The sequence below is a fragment of the Cupressus sempervirens genome, chromosome 2 (assembly GCF_028749045.1).
Source record: "Cupressus sempervirens isolate cs-2001-9-10 chromosome 2, ASM2874904v1, whole genome shotgun sequence".
Taxonomy (NCBI): domain Eukaryota; kingdom Viridiplantae; phylum Streptophyta; class Pinopsida; order Cupressales; family Cupressaceae; genus Cupressus; species Cupressus sempervirens.
Window position 1 is genome coordinate 30425266 of NC_143119.1, and position 25423 is coordinate 30450688.

The following is a 25423-nucleotide window of genomic DNA, read 5'->3' on the forward strand; positions in this document are numbered from 1 at the left end:
CTTATCAGAAGAAAAAGGACTTAAGAAAACATAGGATAAAGTTAGGAAGACCCAAGACAGAGGATTTGAACTCATGAGGAGACTACATATAGATTTAGAGACTAGTGGCTTAGGGAAAGTACTCATTGGGATAAACATCATGACAGAGAATTTTTCCAAATTCTTAGATAGTCTAACTAATGTATCTTCTAGCAATCAAAATAAAGTTGTGGAACTCCAGAAACTCAATGGATGCATAAATGTGGCCATAGAGGAATTTCCAAATCAATTGAGTATTGTGAACTAGTTGGCTAGGGAGCATTTTAGGTGGCTCTTGAGATACACCAACATACACATGCCTAGGCATGAAGAGCTAATCCGAATCATAGTTGTTGCTAAGGCCTATAGACAAAAAGTAGAAAAGGGGAAGAAGACATTGTGATTCACATTCCACCCTCTTTTCACTTTCTTTTGTAATTATTGCAATATGACAAACTAGTTTCTTGTCATTTATCATTCTTTGAGGAGATGGACCAATTGAAATTCTATTGTAATGGTCATCTCAGAATCCTATATGTATGAAATTTAAAGAGTAATAAAAGGTTGGTGAATTTTTGGTGTGAAGTACTTGATGTTGCAAAGTCAATTGAATGGTATTTTGTATCAACTATTTTCTATTCTGTTTATGTTAGTTGCTAGTTATATGTTTTCTCTTTTATTTGGATTGAAGCAAGGAAATAATAGAGTTTCATTCCCCTATTTCAATGCCGCAAATGGATGTGATAAGTATTTTCATTGCATTTTCAAAGAGGAATCTCTTAAATGTTTTTCCCTTTTACTTAACTTCTTCTTCTCTGTAGTTCAAATCCTAGTTAATTCAGTTCAATATTAGTTGTTATGCTATTTTAAAGCTTTGTGAGTTCATAAGATGTGTGGGTTCATGAACTTAATCAATTCTTTAGAAATCTTTTTCTACATAATTTAGATCCTATTTAGGTCTGGTTTGATTTTACCTCTTCTTTTCTCAGGTCAAGAACACATGTGCATATTAGTTTTAGGAATAAAACATAATTCATTGAAAATCCACCATAGGGAGTTGTACCTATTAATTCAAAGAAAGGACAATCTATCTAGAAATGGCTTTTCAACTACTTGTAATCAGATATTGTTCATAATTTGGGCATTCAAGATTCATAATATTAAAAAAAAAATCTATTTTCCAACAAGTTTGAGGGTGGAACTTCTATGAACTATAAGCTATGTGAATGCCTAATGAAAACATGTCATAGTTTGAGAGAATGACTCTAAGATTCATAAATTTTATCAAGAATTCCTCTCAAGAGTGTCTAATGATGAAGATTTTAATTAATACTCATGCAAAGAAGATAGTGCCAAAATTTCTTGGGTTCCAATTCTTGAGAAAATGCCAACTATTTCTTCTAACAATGTTTTCTATCTTGAAGATTTGAAGAAATAATCCCAATTGAATTGTAAAGTTTGTGATCTTACATAGTGGTGATTCATCTCACTTTAGAAAAGGGATTCTCTTGTACATGTCATTTTGATAAGGCCAATACATTATCCTTCATGTGATGTAATGGTTTTAATCCTATATCTTTGTAATAAGTGACTTGTGTCATTTTGGGGTTAATTTTGTAAAGGATAATGAACCTCTCCTAAATTACATATTTTGGAGGTAGTTATTAACCATAAATGAGTAGTTCTTAACCTCCATGTCTACATAAGGAGTCATGTTTGGCTTTGTAAGGGGACTTTTTAGACTTTAGAAAAAAGGAACTCTATGCTAAAATTTTGATTAGAAGATTATATTTGGAAAGTGTATACAAATTTTGTCTTTGTAATAAAAAAATTCATCTCAAGTTCTTGGTGCAAGAAAACAAAGGAACGTGCAATTTGAGTTCTCTTCTTCTGAATCTAAATTGTTAGAAATGTTGATTTCTTTGTAGTGAGCATTCTCATGGTATTGTATCAATGTTTATGAATCTTTGGATCAGTATTGTGCTAGTAATAGTTCTCAAGTGTAGACCTTGATAGTTTTTATTAGTAGTTTTAAGTTAGTCTAGGAAAGCTTTGGATTCATGTGGTGCATTCGTCATGAATGGCTTTCTACTAATCTTTTAAAGTTCAATTTCACTTTTATTAGAAAATCTCAAAATTACATCACACGAGGGAGTTGCCCCTCTAAATGCAAAGGAAGACCACATATCAAGGGCCTATCCAACTGTTATGAATAGTTTCCCACATATACTTCATTGGGCCATTTTTATAGTGAAAAATATATTTACCAATAGATTTTATGGAAACTGCACTAAGGACTAAAACAATAATGATTAATTAGTCACTTGTGATGAAATAACATGGTATTGTTGCATGAGAATGTGCTTCTAGTTCTCTAGCCAAATCTTGGTTTCTAAGACACGTAGGAAGATATTATTTCAAATTTGAACACTCTAACCTGGAGGTGTAGACAAAGTTCTTAGCAATATCATCAATGAAATTAGGTTCTAGAAGAAGAACAAGAATTTGGGGAAATCTTTTGAATAGCTCCTATTGGTCAAGACGTTGTAGTCATTGAAAGAATAGTTTTTATTCCAAGAAGGATTAGGAAAAATCTTGGTCACATCCAAAGTCAAGTAAATAATAATTAGTAAGCTAGCTAATAAAGGTACCTTCTCTTGAATGAAGGTTGGTGACTCTATTTTGAAGTTTGAATATTGGTGATTCTATCTAAGGTTTGAATTCAAAACATGGTTCAAAGAAACAAATTCCTAATGATAGTGACAGTGATGAGGAATACTTTTCATAATCAAAGAAAAAAATTCCTAATGAGCCTCTACAAGTAAATTTCTTAAAGAATTTCTATGACAGTAGGAGGCTAGATCCTAAGATGGTTCATCCTTACTTGTTGCAAATTTTTCAAAAGATCAAAGAAGATGATGGAAAGGATTATGGGTTTATTTCTCATGATCACGATTATTTATTTGAAAAAGGTTCAACATATAAAGATAAAGAAGGCCTTGTTGAAAAATATGTTTCATCTAAATCAGCAATAAAGAATAATGGAAATGTTTCTTATTCACCTATCTCTCAAAAAAATCAAATTGTCATCGATCCTAAGCAAGGTAGCTTCTTGAAGAATTTCTATGGTGGGTGGAAACTAGATCCAAAATATATCCATCCATCTTTGTTCCAAACTTTGTAGAGGATAGATGAAGAAGGTGGTAAAGATAATTAGTTTTTCTCTCATAGACCAAAACCATTTTCAGAAAGAAGTTACACATGCTATTATAATGAAGAACTTGATTAGAAAAGTGATTCATGTGAATTGAGGATGGATAATGGTGGTAAAAAAGGTACCACAATGCCTACACCTATTGCTCATCAAAATCATACTTCCATTGATCCCAATTAGTTTTGAATTTTTAAAAAGCTTCTATTGCAATGCACGCCTAGATCTTGACAAAGTACATCCTTCTTTACTTCAAACACTGTGAGAACTTGAGAAAGAAGATTCATTCAAGAATTATTTTCTTGATAGCACAACATCTCCTTATCCAAATTTTAGAAAGGACTCATCTAAATCTTCATGCATGAAAGAAGATGGGGATACCATGTCTAATCAAGGAGAGGGTCAATAAATTGAATCTATAGGAGAAGAGGGGTTTGCTAATATATCAAGGCATCACTACGTAGATTTTAATACTCAAGAGAATGTATTCAATCATCTCGATCCTAATGAGAAAGAAAAAGAAATATCAAATGTTTCTCAAGAAACTACACAACATATGATTAACAATGAGGGAAATCTGGATCAAGGTGAATTTGATACTACTTTTATTCCTACTTGGTGCCTCGATGCTTTAGAGGATGACTTCCAGTATGGAGAAGACCTTCCTATTCATTCACCCCTAATCATTTATGATGAGAACTCTATTTCTGAAATTGATTATTTGGAATATTTTTCACAATCTTCTACCATTAGCACTAATCAAGAAATAAACTCAAGTGAAATCTTTTGGACATCTCCATTAACTCCTAAGATCGAAGTCTTTACTTTTGAGGATGTTCAAGAGTTTTTAGAAAATGGTATGATCATCTCAAGAGTAGAAGATCATCTTCAAGAGAAAGATGATGAGTTGTCAAGAAATCCTTTTCAAGGTTACATGCAAGTGGAATGTGAATCTTTCCCATTTTGTGAAGATGGTCATCAAGAAGAATCAATGAACCAAGTTTGTGAAAACATTGATAAAAATTTAATAATAGGTATAATGGACATGGGAATTAAGGATAGGCTTCAAGTAAGAGAAGATGACACACCAAGTTCTCACTTTTCTTCATGCATGAAACCTAAATTTGAAGCATCCAAGTTCACAAGTGGAGACTACAATGAAGAAAACATTGTGATGATATCTCACACTATAGAACCACTTGGCCTTGAAGAAATGTGTGCTCTTCTAAAATAATTTCTCTTACATCAATATCAACTGATGATCAATTCTCCTAATTAGATAGACTCATTAGAGGATGTACACACCAAGATAGAAAATTGATTGTTCCTTCTTTGAGCAATCTGATGGAAGAAGGGGAAGAAATACATCATGGGAAGATTCAATGTGACAAGGATATGCATTCATATAGGAATAGTTTCATAGAGAATAAAAACACAATCATCCCCATGGAAAAGAAAGAATGTTTGGTGTTAGAAATAAGTTCACGAATTCATGATGACCAATCACAAGAATTTCAAGTAGAATGCTTGTAAAGTGGACAAAAGTATCATAAATGCATTCATAAATTTGAGATCCTTATCCTTCAACTCTTTCAAAATGAAGTCATCAATGACATACAAAATCAAGTAGAGTTGATTCCGAAGTTAGAGATCTTAATGAGACGTGGTTATTTGGATACATTCCTTTATCAACTAGTGTGAAACATGCTAGGAATCTTAGAATTGGAATTCAAAGAGGGAACTTACACTTGAGTCTACAGGAACCTAAAAGTTGCTACATGTTAGAGCATTGTTATATTTATTTTCCTCATATAGTGAATGTATTTGCATGATTATACCTTTAGTCATTGGAGGTAGGGAAACTTGCCTTGTACATAGTCAAGTTAGGAGTTTTTGTTGCTTTTAATTGTTGTGTCTAGTCTTCCTTTTAGTTGTCCCATTTTTGGTGTTCATTCCCTCTTTTGAAAAGTGGTTCCTCATGTGACTCTATAGCCCAATGAATAAGGAAATTTTCTAGTTTATCTAGATTTAAGCTTTGTCCTTGTTAGTTCTTGTCCCTAGTTAGAGCCAACTATTGCCCTAGTATTTATCATACCCAAATTTCAAAAACTTTAATCAAAAAGGGTAAGAGGGCATAAAAGTTCAATCTTTAAAGTGTTCAAAGACTTATCTAACTCTTGGTAGTCTCATGATTTTGAATCCTCTGGCTAATCACTAGCTCTGCCCTACAATTCAAATTTCCAAATTCTATCATCTGAGTCTCAAATTATGGTAGGTTAATTAAGAGCACCAAAATATGTATTTTTTACTTAATCATTAACCATTAAAATTTTAAAAGGTTAAGGTTCAAGGCTCAAAACATGTATTTCAAACCATTGACCTTAACCATTAACCTTTTTAAATAGGTTAAGGTTCAAGGTCCAAAACACATGTTTCACTTTGAAATAATAACCTCTTCATCAAAAAGAGGTTAAGATAGATTTCCAAAACATGTATTCCAAACCATTAACCTTAACCTCTCATCCAAAAAGGTTAAGATTAGAGGCTCAAAGCATGTATTTCCTTCCCCATCATTAACCTTAACTTCTTGTCTCAAAGGTTAAGGTCAAGCTCCAAAGTACATATTTTGGAGGTGGTTATTAACCTCTCTAATCAAGTTAGTAAAAGAAGAGAATTGAAAGGATGAATCACTGGCTAATATTGTTGCTAACTATTCAATTGGAGATAATATAGCAAAGCTTCAACACAAGAAATTGTGACACTAAAGAAGAGAGAAAATAGTGGCTGATCTCATTCATCAAGATGATGAAGAAATAATGAACATTGAAAATGCATCTATCACAAGATCTAAAGCAGTGGATTCAACATATCTAGGAAAGTACAACAATTGGAGAATGTGGCATGTATTTGATTGAATGTATCATGGAAAAGCTATCTAATTAAACACACTTTGTAGTTGATGAGAGATCGATACTAAAATGTGAACTTTTTAGGAATGGAGAGTCCATGTTCAAGACATGAGGAAGAGAGTCCATCTAAATTGCATGCTAATTATATGACAAAATGTCATCATCACAAGCCCTTTATTATATTTTGTACCAATTGTGACAAATGAAGAATGCTTCTTTCAAACTACTGTGTTGCAAATTGCCCTCAAATTTTAATTAAGATGGGTGATAGATGTTTTGCATTATTGATGCCTCAATTGTGGAGCTTTGCAGGATATTTGCAAAGTATTTGACATAATTTTTGAGCCAAACATCTTCTCATGGAATGTGACAATTTCAACTTATAGAAAAATCATGGAATTTTTTGAGAGGCATTCACTCTATTTCACCAAATGCAATGAATAGATATCCAACCTAATCACTTCGTTTTGTCCACCATCCTTCCTGTCTATGCCAACATGGCATCTTTGAAAGATTGTATACAGATCCATGGAAAAGCCATTATATGTGGAATTCATTCTAACATCATTTTTGTTAATGTTTGACATAATATTGTAAAAAAAAAACATCCCTTGGAGTTTGATGGCATAACTTCTATGAACTATAAGTTGTGTGAATGCCTAATGAAAACATATCATAGTTTGAGAGAATGGCTCTAAGATTCATAAATTTTATCAAGAATTCCTCTCAAGAGTTTCTAATGATAATGATTTTAATTAATCCTTGTGCAAAGAAGATAGTTCCAAACCTTTTTGGGTTCCAAGTGTTGAGAAAATGCCAACTATTTCTTCTAACAATGTTTTCTATCTTACAAGTTGAAGACATAATCCCAATTGAATTAGAAAGTTTGTGATCTTAAATATTGGGGATTCATCTCACTTTAGAAAAGGGATTCTCTCGTACATGCCATTTTGATAAGGCCAATACCTTATCCTTCATGTAATGTAATGGTTTAATCCTTTGTATCTGTAATTACTGACTTGTGTCATTTTGGGGTCAATTTTGTTGAGGTTAATTAACCCCTCCTAATTTACATATTTTGGAGATAGTTATTAACTGTGAAGGAGTAGTTCTTAACCTCCATGTCTATATAAGGGGTTATTTTTGGATTTTTAAGGGGACTTTTTAGACTTTAGAAAAAGGAAACATTATGCTAAAATTTTGATTAGAAAATGATATTTGGAAAGTGTGTACAAATTTTGTCTTTGTAATTAGAAATTCCTCTCAAGTTCTTAGTGTAAGAAAATAAAGGAACATGCAATTTGAGTTCTCCTCTTCTGAATCTAATTTTTTATAAATTCTTATTCTCTTTGCAATGAGCATTCTCATGATATTGTGTGGATGTTTATGAATCTTTGGATCAGCATTGTGCTAGTAATAGCTCTCAAGATAGACCTTGATTGTTGTTATTAGCAGTTTTTAGTTAGTCCAAGAAAGCTTTGGAGTCATGTGGTGCATTTTTCATCAATGGCTTTCTATTGATATTTTAAAGTTTAATTTCACTTTAATTTGAAAACCTCAAAATTCCACCATATGAGGGAGCTACCCCTCTAAACATAAAGGAATGCCACATATCAAGGGCCTATCCAACTATTGTGAATAGTTTTCCACGTACATTCTATTGGGACATTTTTATAATGAAAAATATGTTTACCAACAAAATGGGAATAATAGATCCCCAAGCCATAACCTATTTAAATTGGTCTACTTGTTGATTAGATGGCTTGATTACAAATTCTTGTAGAACTATCATCAAATTAGGTACAATAAAACAAACAATTAGTTGTTCCTAGCTAGCAAGATCAAATACAATTTTTCCAAGGTGATAAAATTGCATATGTAGCTACATCACTTGAATGTCATGCATGAAGCACACTACCCAACTTATAATGAATAGTTGGATATAAGGCTCCATACACTAGCCCAACAATGGAAGCCAAGGATGTAACCATGCATGTATTGGCACGCTCTCCATGCAAGGATCGCAAGTATATATTACTGGTATTAATTTGGGCATCACTATATGATCCAAAATGTTATGAAGTATTCAAGCCAGGTAGTAACTTCTCCCATGTCTCTAGAAAATGTAGCATACATTTAGGTTCCCTTGGCTCCCAAGAATTTGTTGCAGCTATTCTCACTATTGGAACAATAACTTCAACAAAGAGTTGAGTGTAAGGAGTTGAAGAAGCAAGTTTTTCTTCAGTGTAAATGCCATAATCATGAGGCTCATTCCCTTGTAGAATCCATAACCTAGTTAAATATATGTATATATGCAAGCCATAACCTAGTTAAATGGGTGTAGTTTTTTATTAGCTAGGTTGATGACAAATTCTTGTCGATCTATCATCAGATTAGGTAAAATAAAATGAACAATCAATTGTTCCTACCTAGTAGGATCAAATACAATTTTTGAAGATGATAAAATTGCATATAAAGATGCATCACTTGAATCCCAACAAGCACGTTACCAAATTTATAATTAATGGTTTGATATAAGGGCTCCATACACTAGCCCAACAATAGAAGCCAAGGATGTAACCATGCATGTATTAGCATGCTCTCCCTACAAGGATCCCAAGTATCTACTATTGTTGTTGCAATGGCAAAGCAAATACAAATGCAATACATATATTACTATAGACTATATGGAGGATTATGTAAAATAATTAAAAAGGAAAAGAAAATAGAACATTAGTCATTCCCCATTTGTTTTGTGTAAATGCCATAATCAAGAGGCTCATTCACTTGTAGAAACCTCTACGACAATGAAATTACCTCTAAACCATGCAAAGGATGCAGATGTATGTATGTATGTATGTATGTATGTATGTATGTATGTGTGTGTGTATGTATGTATGTATATATGTATGTATATATGTATGTATGTATGTATATACATATATATATAGACCAAGAAAAATGGAAAGAGTTAATGTCATTGTTAATGGGCATTATGTTTCCCCTACATACATACTCTATATATATATACATATACATATATATATATATATATATATACATATATATATATATGTATATGTATATATATGTATATGTATATATATATACATATACATATACATATACATACATATTTCCCATTAAATTTGCATTATTTTTGTGCAAGATCTTGAGCTAAGTCACTTAGCATGGGTTGAACGAGTTTTATTGTTTAATTATTTAGATTTTGGAATATGTATGCAGCTAGATCAAAATTTCTATTGTGCTAAGATGTAATAAGCACCTTAAAAAAGATCTCTTTGTATACATACATACATAAATGTATATGTATGTATGTATGTATATATGTAGGTATGTGTATGTGTGTATGTATATCTATGCAAGTATGTATATATGTATGTATGTATGTATGTATGTACTTATATATCAAGTGGATATATAAGATTTCATTGTCATAACCTTGTGATCACTGGATTTCATTGCCATGCCCTTGTGATCTCTACATCTCATTGTCATGTCATTCTAATCTTTGTAGCTTGTTCATTTTATTGCACCTAATATGATGATAGTTTTATAAGAATTTGTAATCAACCCAACTAATCAGCAAGTAGACCCATTTAACTAGGTTATGGCTTGTTTCTTTCTAAAAATATCTGCTATGATATGTTTTTGTAAAATGTCTTGCAAACTCTTCCCATTTTTCTTGGTCTACATTATTTTTGTGGAGGATCTTGAGGTAAGTCACTAAGAAAGACCTCTTTGTATATATATAGACATACATGTATGTATGCATCCATGTATGTATGTATGTATGTATATATGTATGGACATATATATATACATACATACATATATATATATATATATATATATATATATATATATATATATATATATATATATATATATATATATATATATATATATATATATATATATATATATATATGTATGTATGTATGGACATATATATATACATACATATATATATATATACATACATATATATATATATATATATATATATATATATATATATATATATATATATATATATATATATACACATACATGTGTGTGTCTATGTATGTATGTACATATAAACAAAGAGATCTTGGCACAATAGAAAAGAAATAAAACTCACTCAACACATACCATGGCCACAGATGCAATGACAATGCATATTGGTAAGTATATTCCTCTTTTTCTTTCTCAATTTTCATGTGTATATTTCACTTGAACCATTATTTATTAGGGAACATTTTGTAATATTGGATTCATTTTATGCAGAAGGTGATGAGGACATTCCTAGATGTACTTGTGTTAGATGTATGGGAACCAATAAATAATTGTGATGAATTGCTTGTGAGCAATGAAGATGGACTTCCCCTAAGAGTAGTAGGAGGTGATGAGGATATTCTAGGTACTTTAAAGATTGATCCTTTCTTAAATATTTTAGATGTTAATGGGGAATTTAGATGTTGGGGGGGAGGTGGTGGGGCCAAATGAGCTTCCACCTTCATGTGGTTGGCCCTGCTTAGTAGAGAATATTAAACTATTCTCGAAACCAAGTGAAGCTCAACATTAACCTTATATGATTGCATGACAACTATGTGAATTTATTGGTTTCACAAAATGTAGAAGGATGTCATTGTTTAATATGGAATCTCAATTCATAACCATACAACATCAGGTGGAGCTAAAAAAACACCAACAAGTTTGCATTTTTGTTAGAGGTTTGCATATACCTATCAAATAAATGTAAACTTGTGAGGTTTTGTTAGCTCCTTTTATTATCTATGCATATAGAATGAAGCTACATGTGAATTCTCAATTCTGAGTAGTAGACTCTTATTTTGGATGTAACAAAAAATGACATGCACTAGAAGATTGGAAAATGATGTCACTTTTGCAGGTCTAGAACCTTTTTTTGTACTTTAAAGATTGGTTATTTCTTAAAGATTCTAGATGTTAATGGGGAATGATGATTTTTTGGGTGGGGGGGGAGAGGGGGGTGAATGAGCTTCCTTCTTCAAGTGGCTTGCTCTAATTAGTAGATAATATTAAACTATTCTCAAAACCATATGAAGCTCAATATTAACCTATGATTACATGACACCTAATCTATGTAGAGCTTTAAAAATAATTATATATATATATATATATATATATATATATATATATATATTTAATGCAATAATTTGACACAATTGTGATGGCTAGTTTGATGGGTAGCCACTACTCCAAAGGAATTACTATCTCCACTATGACGGCAACCACCAATGGTTGGGCATTGTTCCAACAATGTTGTTGTCACATACCCATTGCCATTACAAAACCCCTTCAGCCAGATGCCCATTAGGCCTACAACAATGTTGTTGGACCTGTGATAGCTAGCTAAAACTATAAGACATTGTAGTTGTGATGATATACTATCGAACTTATGATGGTGTCAAGAGGAACTCTCCACATTATTTTTTCAAAATTGCAACTATGTTTTCCATCTCAATTGCAATGGAAGCCCATGTCATCATAGTTTTTGATAGAAAAAGTCTGATGCTTATCTGATGGGGGCCAATTCCACTTATTATCACTCATCTGATGGGTGACTGTCGTAATGGAGATAGCCTACCATCACAATTGAAGCCCAAATATAGTAGTGTTGAGAAACATATACCATGTGTTTGAATGAGTCAAAAGGGGTTAGAGAGTACCCTATGACCCCTTCTAACCCATTATATGACAAAATATGTTCATAGGTGTACTATGGGCCCTAGGGATTCATGTCTTGTGTTTGAATGGATTCCAAGGGGTCATAAGGTAGCCTAGGATCCCTTTCAACCCATTATATGGAAACACACGTTCCTATGGGTAGTAGGACCCCTAGAGACACACATCATGTTTTTTAATGGGTTAAAGTGAGTCATAGGGTACACTGTGACCCCTCCCAACCCATTATATAACAATGTATGCTCTTAGGGATCCTAGGACACCTAGAGAGATACATCATGTGTTTAAATGGGTCAAATGCATCATAGGGTGCCATATGACCCATTTTGACCCATTAAATGATACAATATGTTCTGAGGGATCCTAGAAGCCTAAGGAACATATGTCAAGTGTTTGAATGAATCAAAAGGGGTCATAGAATACCTTATGACCCTTTCAATGCATTATGAGTCAACATATATTCCAAGGGGTACTGGGACCCCTAGTGACATTTATCATGTGTCTTAATTGGTCTAATGGGGTCATAGGCTACTCTATGACCCATTTTGACCCATTAAATGAGAACGTATGTTCCTAACAGTCTTAGGACCCCTTTGAACATATATCATGTGTTTGAATGAGTCGAAAGGAGTCATAGAGTACCCTATGCACCCTTTTGATGTATTATATGATAGCATATGTTCCAGGGACATATATTATGTGTTTGAATGGGTCAAATGGGGTCATAAATTTCTCTATGACCCCTTTTGACCTATTAAACAAGAAAATACATTCCTAGGGTCCTAAGACCATATATCATGTGTTCAAATGAGTTGAAAGGGTAATAGATTACCCTATGAACGCTAAGCACACTTAATGTTATCAAATGGGTCAAAAGGGGTCATAGGATATTCTAGGACCCATTTTGAGCTATTAGATCACATCATTTATGTGGTTAGGGGTCCTAGGACCCATAAGCACACATATTGTGATTGAATGGGTCAAAGAGTGTCAAAGGGTACCCTATGACCCCTTTTGGTCCTTTGGAACCATTATATGTATGGTTAAGGGTCCTAAAGTCATTAAAAAAGCATATTAAGGATCCTAAAAAAGGGTCATACTATTATAAAATATCCATAACTTTCAAACGATATAAAATTTTTGAAATAAAAAAAATGTGTCACATTCTATGCTTTGACTACTATAAGCAAAAATAAATAATAAATAAATTTTGAATTTATTTGAATTAGTTAAGGTGGTCAGACACAAGAGGTTTTTTAATTATGAAAATGGTATAGTAGAAAAATCATAATTATTTATTTATTTGGAATAAAATATACAAAAATATATGTCACATCTAGGCATGAGTGTCCTTCTTATATCTAGAATCTTATTAAAAATTATTATCATTTAATTTTGATTAAAGTGGTCAGACATACACCTACTTCTTATTTTTGTATTGAAACTTTTGTACTACTACATTAAAATCCAAAATTTTGACCAATCAATTTTTTTTCTTTGGATAAAGCCTAGTAGTTTAGAAACTACACTAAATTTACCACAAATTATTTTCTTACAAATTTTTCATATAAAGTTCATAACTACTTTAAAATTACACATCAAGTTGACATAACCCTGATTTTTTGGTTTCTCACTGCCACTTAAGGGCATAGTTTGGTTGACCATGATCCTACACATACCCAAAAACCTAAACCATTTTATGTGTCTCTATTCATCCACAGTTTCATGTTGATAAATTGCATTATAGAATCTAGAGCTTCTAATAATATAATTTCATCAATCGTAGCTAAATCCCTTGACCTTCCCTTGACAAAAACCTTTGGTAAGTGCTACTCAATGGATTCCAAGCAAGTCCTATTGATAGGCCAAATCAAAGATGCACAAGTCTCATTAGCATCCTTCCTTGACAAGAGAATAAAAAACACCATATTAGTAGCATACATCCCCACTACTTATGGCATGCTTCTGAGGAAAACCTTCTATAGAGACTTAGGAGGAGAAGTCAAAATTGACTAGTTGCAAGATGTCATACATGTAGGAAGCAAAAAACTAACATTTTTTTCCCGAATCCAAATATAAATATATGGTTTTCACATTAGATGACCCTAAGTCCTAGATCCTCTACTAGGAGAATGATTTCATTAATTATTTGATTATGCTTGAAGTTGAAGTGGTAGATATTCCTCAAGTTAATGATGACATCCCTTGGATTCTATAGTTTGACAAAATTTGGCACTCAATAAGATTGGGAGTGGTGTGGTGTTAATCTCTCCTTCTAGTTAGAAGTTCCTCTCTTCTTTCAAGATTACATTTGAAAACAAAAATAACACAATAGATTATGAGGCCTTGCTTTTGGGAGTAGAGGAGGCAAGAAAAGGGACATAAATTACTTAAGATAAAGGGGAGATGCTGAGTTGATTGTGAAATAGGTTAGAAAATTATTCATAGTTAAGAGTGAAAGATTAAGACACTATATAAATCAAGTATGGGATGAATTGGATTGGTTTGATGTCTTTTCAATTGAATTCTTCTTGGATAACACCAACAATAGCCTGAAAGACATATTGCAACTCAAAGGCAATGTTATACCTAAAGGATTAGTGGAGTTTGAGAAAAATTTTGATAGACAGGACTGTTTCATGGGTCAAACTACTATGTCTAATGAGGGATCCTATGACAAGTGTGAGAAAGTTAATATCAGGGATGAAAGAGATCCCAAATTGGTGAACGTAGGAGTTTTTTGTGATGAACGAAAGAAGGAATGTTTTGAACACCAAGCTGCTTAAAGAGTATATAGATGTTTTTGCCTAGTCTTATGAAGACTTAAATTTTTTTAGAGGAGGAAATTTTAAGCACTATATGCCTCTAAAACTTGGAACATATCCTTTAAGATAGAAATTAAGAACCTACAGTCCAAAGCTTTTTGATGCCATCTATAGAGAAATCAACAAGATGCTTAGGGCCTGCATTATTTTTCCCATTCACCATTCTATATGGGTGGCCAATATTGTACTAGTGAGAAAAAAGTGGAGAGATTAGGATTTGTGTGGATTTTAGAAATCTCAAATAGGCTAGTTTGAAAGATAACATTGCCTTACCCATGATGGACCAAATACTCCAAACAATTGCAGGTTCAAAGATGATGTTGTTCCTCAACGGTTTCTTAGGATAAATCTAGAGAGGATTTGTTGAGGAAGACCAACACAAAATAACATTCACTATGCCTTATGGCACTTTTTCCTATTAAAGGATGGCATTCAAGCTAATAAATGCCAGAGCCACTTTTTAGCATGCAATGAATTCAACTTTTGGACATCTGTTGAGCAAAACAATCACTATATATCTTGATGATATTATAGTCTTCTCTAGGAGGTGCAAGAAACATTTATAAGACCTAAAATAAGTGTTGTAAAGATGTTAGGAGCATGGAATCTCATTGAATCCCAAGAAGTTCATTTTTTCGTGTCACAGAGGGAAAATTTCTTGGCCATATAGTTTCATAAGAAGGGATCAAGATTGATCTAGAAAGAGTTAATGCAATACAATAGCTATGTCTTATGCTAAATCATGCATTAGATCATTCTTTGGGAAAATAAATTTTCTTAGGAAAATTGTCTTAGATTTTGCCAGAACCATGAGACCTATGTCAAATCTTCTAAGGGAAAAGAAAAGTTTTAGATGAGATGAGAAAGTGGTTAAACTATTTGTGGTAGTCAAGGAAACCATAGCTAAAGCCCCTATTTTGATTCACCCTAATTTTAAATGGGATTTTGTAATGTATTGATATGCATCTGAAACACTATGCTAGGAGTTTTGGAACACAAAAATGAAAGAGATGAAGAGATCCCAATATCATTCATGAGCATTCCTCTTAAAAATCATGAGCTACATTATTCTCCCACTAAAGAAAATGCATTTGCTATAGTCAAAGCTATGAAAAAATTCCATTATTACATCCTTCATTCCCATTTTATAGTAAATGTCCCAAGCACTACTGCCTAAAGTATCCTTACGTAATAAGAAGTAGCTATAAACAATAGGGCTTCTTGGGTGGCTAAGGTGCAGGAGTTTGACCTCGATATCAAATGTACTAGGTTGGTTCAAGGTTAGTGTCTCTATTAGATGATAGCAGAAAATAAAGAAGAAGAACTGTATCCTACCTATCTATTTGTATTTTTGAAAGATGAATGGTTCTCAAACATTTCTTAATTCCTAACATATGGAAAATTTTGTGAACATTTAAATGGAAAAGATAGGAGAAGCTTGAAATTAAAAGAAACCAAATTAGTGATTGTAGATGATGTCTTATACAAGAAAGGATTGTATATAATGTTTCTTAGATGTGCGGATATAGATAAACATGAGATATTACTTCAAAATTTTCATAGTGAGGCATGTGGTGGACATTTTTCTTCTACAGTGACTACTTCCAAAATCTTAAGAAGTGGACACTATTGGCCAGGTATGCTTAGAGATTCTTATAAATGGGTAAACAATTATGAGACGTGTAAACTATTCACTAGTAAAACTCATCTAGTTACTCTTCCTTTAAAGTTGGTGATCATGGAAGAATTATTTAAGAAATGGGGACTAGAATTTATTAGGCCTCTTAACCCATATTCAAGTGTTAGTTATGCTCACATATTGACTTCCACTAATTATTTACCAAATATACATGGATGCAATACCATTAAACACAACTACATCAAAGGTGGCGTGTAATTTTTTGACTAAAAACATCCCAACTTGTTTTAGAGTCCCTATCAAGATTGTAACTAATAATGCTCATAATTTCTCATTTGAAGAGGTCCAATTGTTATGTTATGATAATGAGATCTGTTTATTAATTACATGTTCCTCATATTATTTTCCCCAAGGGAACGGGTAGGTATAGTCTATGAATAAGAAACTAATCAATATCATGAAAAGGTGTGTTGATCATAATGGAAAAGACTAGCACAAGAAGCTTTATCAAGAATTGTGGGATGACAAAACTTCTCTAAAGAGTGCTATTGGAATGATCCCATTTGAATTGGTCTATGGAGTGGTAGCACAATTATCACTTCCCCTAGAGCTAGCCATCTTGAAGCTACAAAAGGTGATTGAAGATGGATTTTTCAATACTTCTTTACAAAAAATAATTTTATATCTTTCAAAGATATAGAAGAGGAGCGACTAAACCTAGTAGACCATATAGTAGAGCATCAAGCCACAGTAAAAATATTATTTGACAGGAGAGCTTACAACAAAAGTTTATGGAGGGAGATAAGGTTTTGCTAAAGGATAAACATTGAGAACCAAGAGGAGCACATAGTTAATTTGAAATTTTATGGAAGGGACCTTTTGAAATTCCTTAGGTTTTGGGATCTAATGCCTACATGTTGAAATTGTGAGAATATTTAGAATACTTGGGGGGTGAATCAATTGTCTAAGGTCTAGATGTACCAATTCAATAATCAAACACTTCAATTACTTTAGATCTTAACATCCATAAGCTTAGTCTCCATTATAAACTTTCACTAACATAAACTAGTCGTGAACTATCTAAAAAATAACAAACTTGCATAATGTAAAAGATTAACAAAAACTCATCACAAATAAAATCCACACAAGTTTGACACTAGGATTTATTATGGAAACCCAATTTGGGAAAAACCACTAGTAATATGTCACCAACATTTTCACTCCTCTAAAGTGAGCTCTGTTAGAATCCAACCTAAACAAACATATTGTTAAATGTGACCTTGTTAATGGATTTAATCACCCTTTTAGGAGTGGCCTTGTTAGAGTGCTTTAGAACATTCCATTAGAATGCCATCTTGATTAAAGGATTTACATATGACTATTAGGTAAACCTTGATTAAAGGATTTCAATACTAGTACAATGGCTAGAAAGTAACAATGGGCTTTGATTTGACAAATACAACTCGTGCTTTGAAAATATAGATCATAGTTTGTCTCACATGTTGATCCAATGACTAGCCTTCATTGTCATCTTTGTCACTGATCTACTTGGCAACCCTTTAAAAAATCACACTTCACCTCTTCACAACTCTTCTTCAACTTCTTTATTAAGTTCACCAAGCAATAGCATCAACAATTGCTCCAACCTTATTAGGTTTTCAACATCTCTTCTAACCTTAACAACTCCTAATATCATCTCTTAAACCTCATTAGATAGGTAATTCTAATATTTTTCTACTTAAAAACCATCATAGATCTTAGGTTTAGGTTAGATTCATCAAATCCTTCCAATATTTTGTCTCCTCCTTTCTATTTTTATAAACTTCTCCAAACTTATCCTTGAATCCTTGCATAGAAATGTGCAAACATGGTATATCTTGATTTAAATATTCCAAGTCATCCATTCTTATCTTCAACACACTTTAAATATTCCTAGAAATCAACTTCTTCATTTGGAAATCATGAATTTCTCATAACCTATAAAAATGTTGTCCCTTGACCAACACTTTGTTATGATGCTTGATCATTATTGGGTTACTTGGTCACTACAAACATTTTTGCTCAGCTCATATACTGACACTAGATCAATACTAATGCTTGGTCAACACTAGCCTCACTTTGCAATCATTACAAGTTCCTTATTCTTATGATCCTTTTCTCGATCAAGCCTATGATTAAATAAACATCTGATGTCTAAATGCTTATAAGATGCCTCCATTTATAGCACACTAGGAACAATCCAAAACCCTCCAGTCATATTACAATGTGTAGACAATACATGTAATGGAAATGGTTACAGGTTGACAACTTATACATTTAAACAACCATAAATTGAAATGATCAAAGTCAGCCATAGATGGTGGATAACTTTAGTTTTAACTATAGGTTTTACTTGTGATAAAGTTTGGTTGGTAGAAATTACTACCTACCAATACTCCCCCCTAATTTCTACTACTTTTACATAAAAAGTGACAATATTCATTTTATCTCTTAAATAATTTTTTCTCTTGTCCTTAATGCCTTCATGATTATATCTCTAACTTGTTATGTTTAATCTCCAAATCTTCAGAACTAATAGCTCCAAACATGGTCAGTGATTCTTCTCTCGGCATTCAAGGTTGTGACCTTTGGCAATATGCAATGATTTGATGTATTTTTATTTAGCAACTTCTAAATTCCAATCATGGATCTTTGACTATGATGCAAATATTCCTTGGTCAAATTAAACAATGTCACCCATAGATCTATCATGGCATAAAAGAATGGTCTTTCTTCAACAATACAATCATGAACAACTTTCATTTGTCACAAATGGTGATAGGATTTTCCTTTCTTGACTTGAGTCACAAATGGTGACTCTATCCACTAGTAATATTGCTTCATCTATCACAAATGTTGATAAGATCCACTAGTATTATTGATTAGCTTCATCTATCACAAATGATGATAGAGTCTACACTTGACCTACACTTTATACACTAGCACCCAAGATCTTAAATCTACTCTGATACCACTTATAGGAATGTGGATGGAGTGGATAAAAGACAAACAAAAAATCAATGATAAACATTCAAATCATTAAGCAAAACACAAAGACTTATTAATCTATCTTACAACACTTCATGCTCATTAACACTACTAAAATCTATTACAAATTTTGAAAATGTCACAACATTGTTTATCCACTCAAGAACCACAAGGATCATATAAACATCTGATGTCTAAATGCTAATAAAATGCCTCCACTTATAGAAGACTAGCAACAATCCAAAACCCTCTATTCATATTACAATGTGCAGTCCATACATGTGCTAGAAATGGTTGCAGATTGATAGCTTATACATTTAAACAACCATAAATTGAAATGACCAAAGTCAGCTATGGATAGTGGATAACTTTAGTTTTAAATGTAAGTTTGACTTGTGAAAAAGTTTGGTTGGTAGAAATTAGTAACTACCTACCAACACTGTCCATGTAGGAATATAATTTAAAAGTGTATTTTCTAAATTCACTGGTTAATGCCACATTGATGATTGAAATAATGGGTTGAGCCAATGAGAAGGCCACCCTTCTTTTTCAATATATTATTTGTTCCTTTCTCTTGTTTCAATTCTTACCATTGCAAGATTTTGTTTTGGCTCCTTAATGTATGTAGAAACTATATTAGTGAATATATGTGGTCGCTAATGTTAGTGACAATATTATTGTTCATTAACAATTAAAAATCGCAATACAAGTCCTTGTTTCTACCACCCAATTATCGTGATTAAAGATATCTATAGATTTTGTTCCAAGGAACATGATGCTTTGCAAGTAATGTATAGTCACCATTTTGCTGAATATTTACATGCCATTTATAATTTTATCCTTCTTATGAACAACTAAAATTTTCATCACATAAATTTATATCATGGTCTTTCTCGTGTTCATAGCTGTAGTTGTTTTAATTTCAGCACTGCTCACATTGAGCATAATGTCCCTTCTACCAGCGCACTCATATTCAACTCCTACATGTGAACAAGAAGGGTTACAATTTTATTGAAGAGGAGACCATACAGTATTTTTTGGTAGCAGTTTTTAAATTAAAAAGTTATTTGTCTCCTATTCAATGATTTCACAATTTGTAAGCATGTTTGTAGAAACTAAATGCAGCCACACAAAGAAAATACAATAAAACAGAGAAGGTTGTACAAACCTCCATTCCTTTCAACATCTCCTACTCTATTTGCATGTCACTTTTTTTTTTGTTTATTCTGCAATTTTGATCTAGATCCACATAATGTTGCATGCAAAGAGGGTGGAGGAAATGATTATAGAGTTGGACTTCATGCCAGACAAGTACATTTCTTTGATGGAGCCAACTATTAGAATGCTAAATATATGATATGATTATATTTTCAGCTTAGTTCTAATGTACCATATTAGTTTTTTGGGATCACTGTAAATGTAATAGCATTGCTTGATGCATTGGTATGTGTTTTTCAAATATAGAAATAATATTATATCTCATATATAATGAACTCATTATATGTCTCATCTAATATTAATAGGTTTGTCTGACTAAAGCTGCAAAACATTAACACTTTTAACCCTATTTTGATCTCTAATCTATGATGAGAACAGTTTTCTTTTCTAAATAAACTCTTTTTGGATTAAAAGTATTATGCATCTTGTGTACACAAGATATTCTCATTGTCCAATTTGGGGAGAGGAACTAATAGTTGAGCAAAAAAACTTCTTTCCTCATAGAATCTGATGTGAAAATATCAAATCACTAGCAATTCTTCATGATAGCTTATTTTTGACCATAAGGTGGCAAAGTGTTTTAAGTAGCAAGTTTGACATCAAAAAGGTGGCAAGATTGTAAATTGGTTATGTGGCACAAGTATATGGCAAGTTTCAAAAGGTGGCAAGTGGAATACGTGGCATAGGTATATCTTGTATTGTTTTGGCATTAAAGCAAAGGTAAAAAGTGGCATTATAAATAGGCATTGTAAATGTTTTAAAATAGCCTTGGTAAAAATGAGCACATGCTATATGGATTCTCACCTATTTGATTTCTCTATGCATGCATGAATGATCGAGAAAAATAAAGAAAGGAGGTTTTTTAAAACTATTAATAGTGAACAAGGCTTTTGTTGAAAACAAAAAAATGGATGTAAAACCTAGTTATAGGTATGATCATTCTCAATTTTCTCAAAATGCTTTTAAAAAGGAATGAAAAAGAGGAACAACAGGCTGGAAAGTTTCAGAGTCAATTGTTTGTTCAAAAGCAAAGATTTTTGGTTTTCCTAAAGATTTACTTTGTAAAATAGAAGGCTTTTTCTTTTATGAACCCTAATGGCATTTTTTAAAGGGTTTCTTACGAACCCTAATGGCATTGGTTTTTAAGAGGTTTCAAAATTGAAGATCTTCTAGTTTTTTTTGTTGTTTAAAAGGCATATGCTGGTTTTATTTGCTACTTAAAAAGTACTTGATGATTCAATTGTTTGACAATTAGAAGATAGTTTTTGAACCACATATATTATAAGGGCATTTTTGGAACAGCCCAAAATAGTTCAGTTTGTTTTCAAAAATTGATTCTTTATATGAATTTCATCTCTATTTAAAGAGATTCTTGTAAAATTGTAAATGGCAGTGTGATACAATGATAAAAAAAAACACAAAACATTTTTGAAGTTTGTGTAAGAGTGATCTAAAGGGTTGATTATAAACTTATCTACATGTATAGGTGTATGGTGTATTACATACAATTATATGTGTATGTAAGTTTGTAATAAAATTGAAAAGGAGATAAACAGGGTTGAATCCTTGAGCAATTGTTGTTGTTGATTGTAAAGAGTTGAAGCTCAATAAAGATTACAAGCTCATGGAGTCGTTTTTCTCCCTATGATGAATCCTTAAGGAATTTTGAGGGTTTCCCACTTGGCAAAAAATTTGTGTCTCTATCTTTTGTGAGTTCATGTTTTATTATTTATGCATGGTAAATCATTATTATTTGAGAAAAAATTTGAATGCATTCAGTTTATGGAATTTTAAAGTTGAAATTTATAGATTGTTTAATTAAAAATAACAAGTTCTAATTCACCTCCCCTCTTAGAACTTCAATACTTCGAACACTTACTTGAACAGTATTCTCCTTATAACTAAGATTTCAAGGCCATATTATCTATTATGACGTGACATCAACATGATTTTTACCAAAGTTTTAAAAATAAATCAAATAAAGGCAAGACCAATGGTCATATTAAAGGAAGATCCATTCCTGGACAACTGATATGGTGTTACATGGTTGTATTTTTCTATTACCAAGGGATACATTTCATTCAATTATGGATATTCATTATTAGAAATAACAAATTTATGATATTCTATTTTCTTTTTGGTCTCTTTCATTTGAATAATGGATCACAAAATATGTTCCAAAATATTGGTGCAAAAACTACACTTAATTAAATTAAAAATTATTACAACTAAGCATTTTTATACAATTTTTAATTAAATTAAAAATTATTACAACTAAGCATTTTTATACAATTTTGTCAAAATTTTAGCTGCATATTTGCATTACAAAAAAGGAGACATTAAATTAACATAAATGTTAAATCAACAATCATTTACTTCAATGAGTCATAGTCAAGCACTTGATCTTTTCCCCTTAGCTCAAGTTAAAATGTTTATCTTCATTAAGTGATCCTTTGCCCATAGTTGGAGCTATACAAGAATGTCTCTAAGTGGAAGTTGTACTCAGGTCTTATACTAAGGTTGCTAAGAAATTTTTGTAATGGAGATTTGATTTGGATCTATCTCATGTTTTCTATGATTGTTCTACTTTCATGTTTTTTTCTTTCTACAAATAAGGATTAAAGTAAGTTTGATGAAATTGATTAACAATGCCTTAAAAAGGTTAAAATTTTATGGAATATTAATTTACACTCCCCCCTCGCCCCCAGTATTCTAATTTTTCAACAACTAGGGGGGGCACTATCAAGAGACGTTTTAGGGGATGATGTTTTCAATTGGTGGTGGTTCTAGTTGTAGGGTTTCTTAATGCTTTAGTTTGATTTTTTTGACTAACCATACCAATTTCTCCTTTCCACTTTGAGAACAAGGAGAAAGATATTGTAGAGAATGGATGGTCTATTCTTGATGCCACCGTTGACATGTTTATTATATGAAGAAAAATGAATGGTTGATATCCTCCTCTTTTGACTAGTGCTTGTCTCATTACTTATGCAACATTATTTTATCATATTATAAATTCCATAGGCTCCTCAAATTTCAGTCCACTAAACTATTTTTATATAAAAAATAGGCATTTTATTTCATTATTAATAAAATGGTGAGACACATGCAAGAGCCTACAATACAATGGTAACTTGCGAGCCTCTTATGTATAATGTAGTGCAAGCTAGGGGATTCCCTAAAGGAGGTGTCCAAACCCCCAACAAATAATGACACAATGGAAACACAACAAAAAAATAATAATAATGCAGGATGTGATACCAAATCACAACTCTTTATTCATAGACATAATTGATTACATGAAATATGCTCAGTAATAAGGCCTTCTAGGTTAGGGTCAAATACAAACAACAATTACAAAATCAGTTCTGCAAGATCCAACAAGATCCAACTTACAAACCCAATTCCAACTAGTCCAGATACTCAACTAGATAAGAACACCAAGAAGAATCCGCACTCGCACCCTCAAGTCCACCAAGCAATCCTCTGGTTCTCAAGTCATAGCCCTAGCTCTTCAAAATTTGCATTTACACTTCATCCCCTTCTCCAAGTTGGAATCATCACTTTTGCCTAAGACTCCATAAAACTCCTTACTTATACCCAACTAAGCCACAAGTTAGCCCAAGTAATTACAAACTAAATTAAATCCCATACATTTAATATAGGTCAAGCCACAAGTTAGCTACAACACCAAATTAAATACCCATAAATAAATTAAATTCCAAAATTCATCTCATAGACAACTTCGCATGAAAAGAACCAAGACCAATATTGACACTTGGCACATATAGGAACACTCAAAAATACAAGATTTCTATAGTAACTTGGCATCCACTAGGAGCTATAGTAACTCAACATCCACTAGAGCTACAATAACTTAGCATCCATTAGAGCTATAGTAACTTGACACCCACTAGAACCATAGTAACTTAGTATCCATTAGAGCTATAGTAACTTGAAATCCACTAGAGCTACAATAACTCAACATCCACTAGAGCTACAATATCTCAGCATACACTAACCAACTCAATAGCAACACAAAATTGGATACCACTAGCACTCAGCTCCAACATGAAGGATTGCAAGAAAGCCTAGGATGCTCCTGCATGAAACACCCTAGGTTGAAAAGGATGTTTAGTAACTAGAAGAAAATCTTCTAAGATTTAGCACATAAATCCCAACCTAGTTTTTCACATACATATCCTCCAAATCTTGAACTTCGACATGGTTTCCCTTGTTCTTCTTCTACTTCTTCACATCTCTCTTCCACACTGATCTTCGACCTACTTAGAATCATCCAACTCAACTCAGCTGCCAATACTCAGGTTCCTCCTACATAGCTCTTCATTCTATAAAGAAATTAGGGAAAACTTCCTACCACCATTCTCAATAGTAAACACATTCTTTACAAAATCATGCATAGCCCTATAATCATACTACCAAGGTCTACCAAGTAACACATGACAATTGTTCATATCCACAATATCACACAACACTTGATCCTTATACTACCAAATTTGAAAATCAACAAGGCATTGCTCCCTCACTTCTAAAGCATGTTCACCTTCCAACTAGCCAATCCTATAAGGACAAGGATGTTTCACTCTCTTCAAACCAATTTTTTGAACCATCTCCTCAACAAAAAGGTTATCGGTACTACCACCATCTACAGTCACATTGCAAACTTTACCACCAAACTTAAAACAAGTCCTAAACAAACTAGTCCTATGACAAGGATTCAATGTCCTCTCACCAACTAGCATTCGTCGAGCCAACCAACTTTCTCCTTGCTCAAGCTGACTATCCTGAACTACAACCTCATTTACAATAGTAGTTTTCCTAC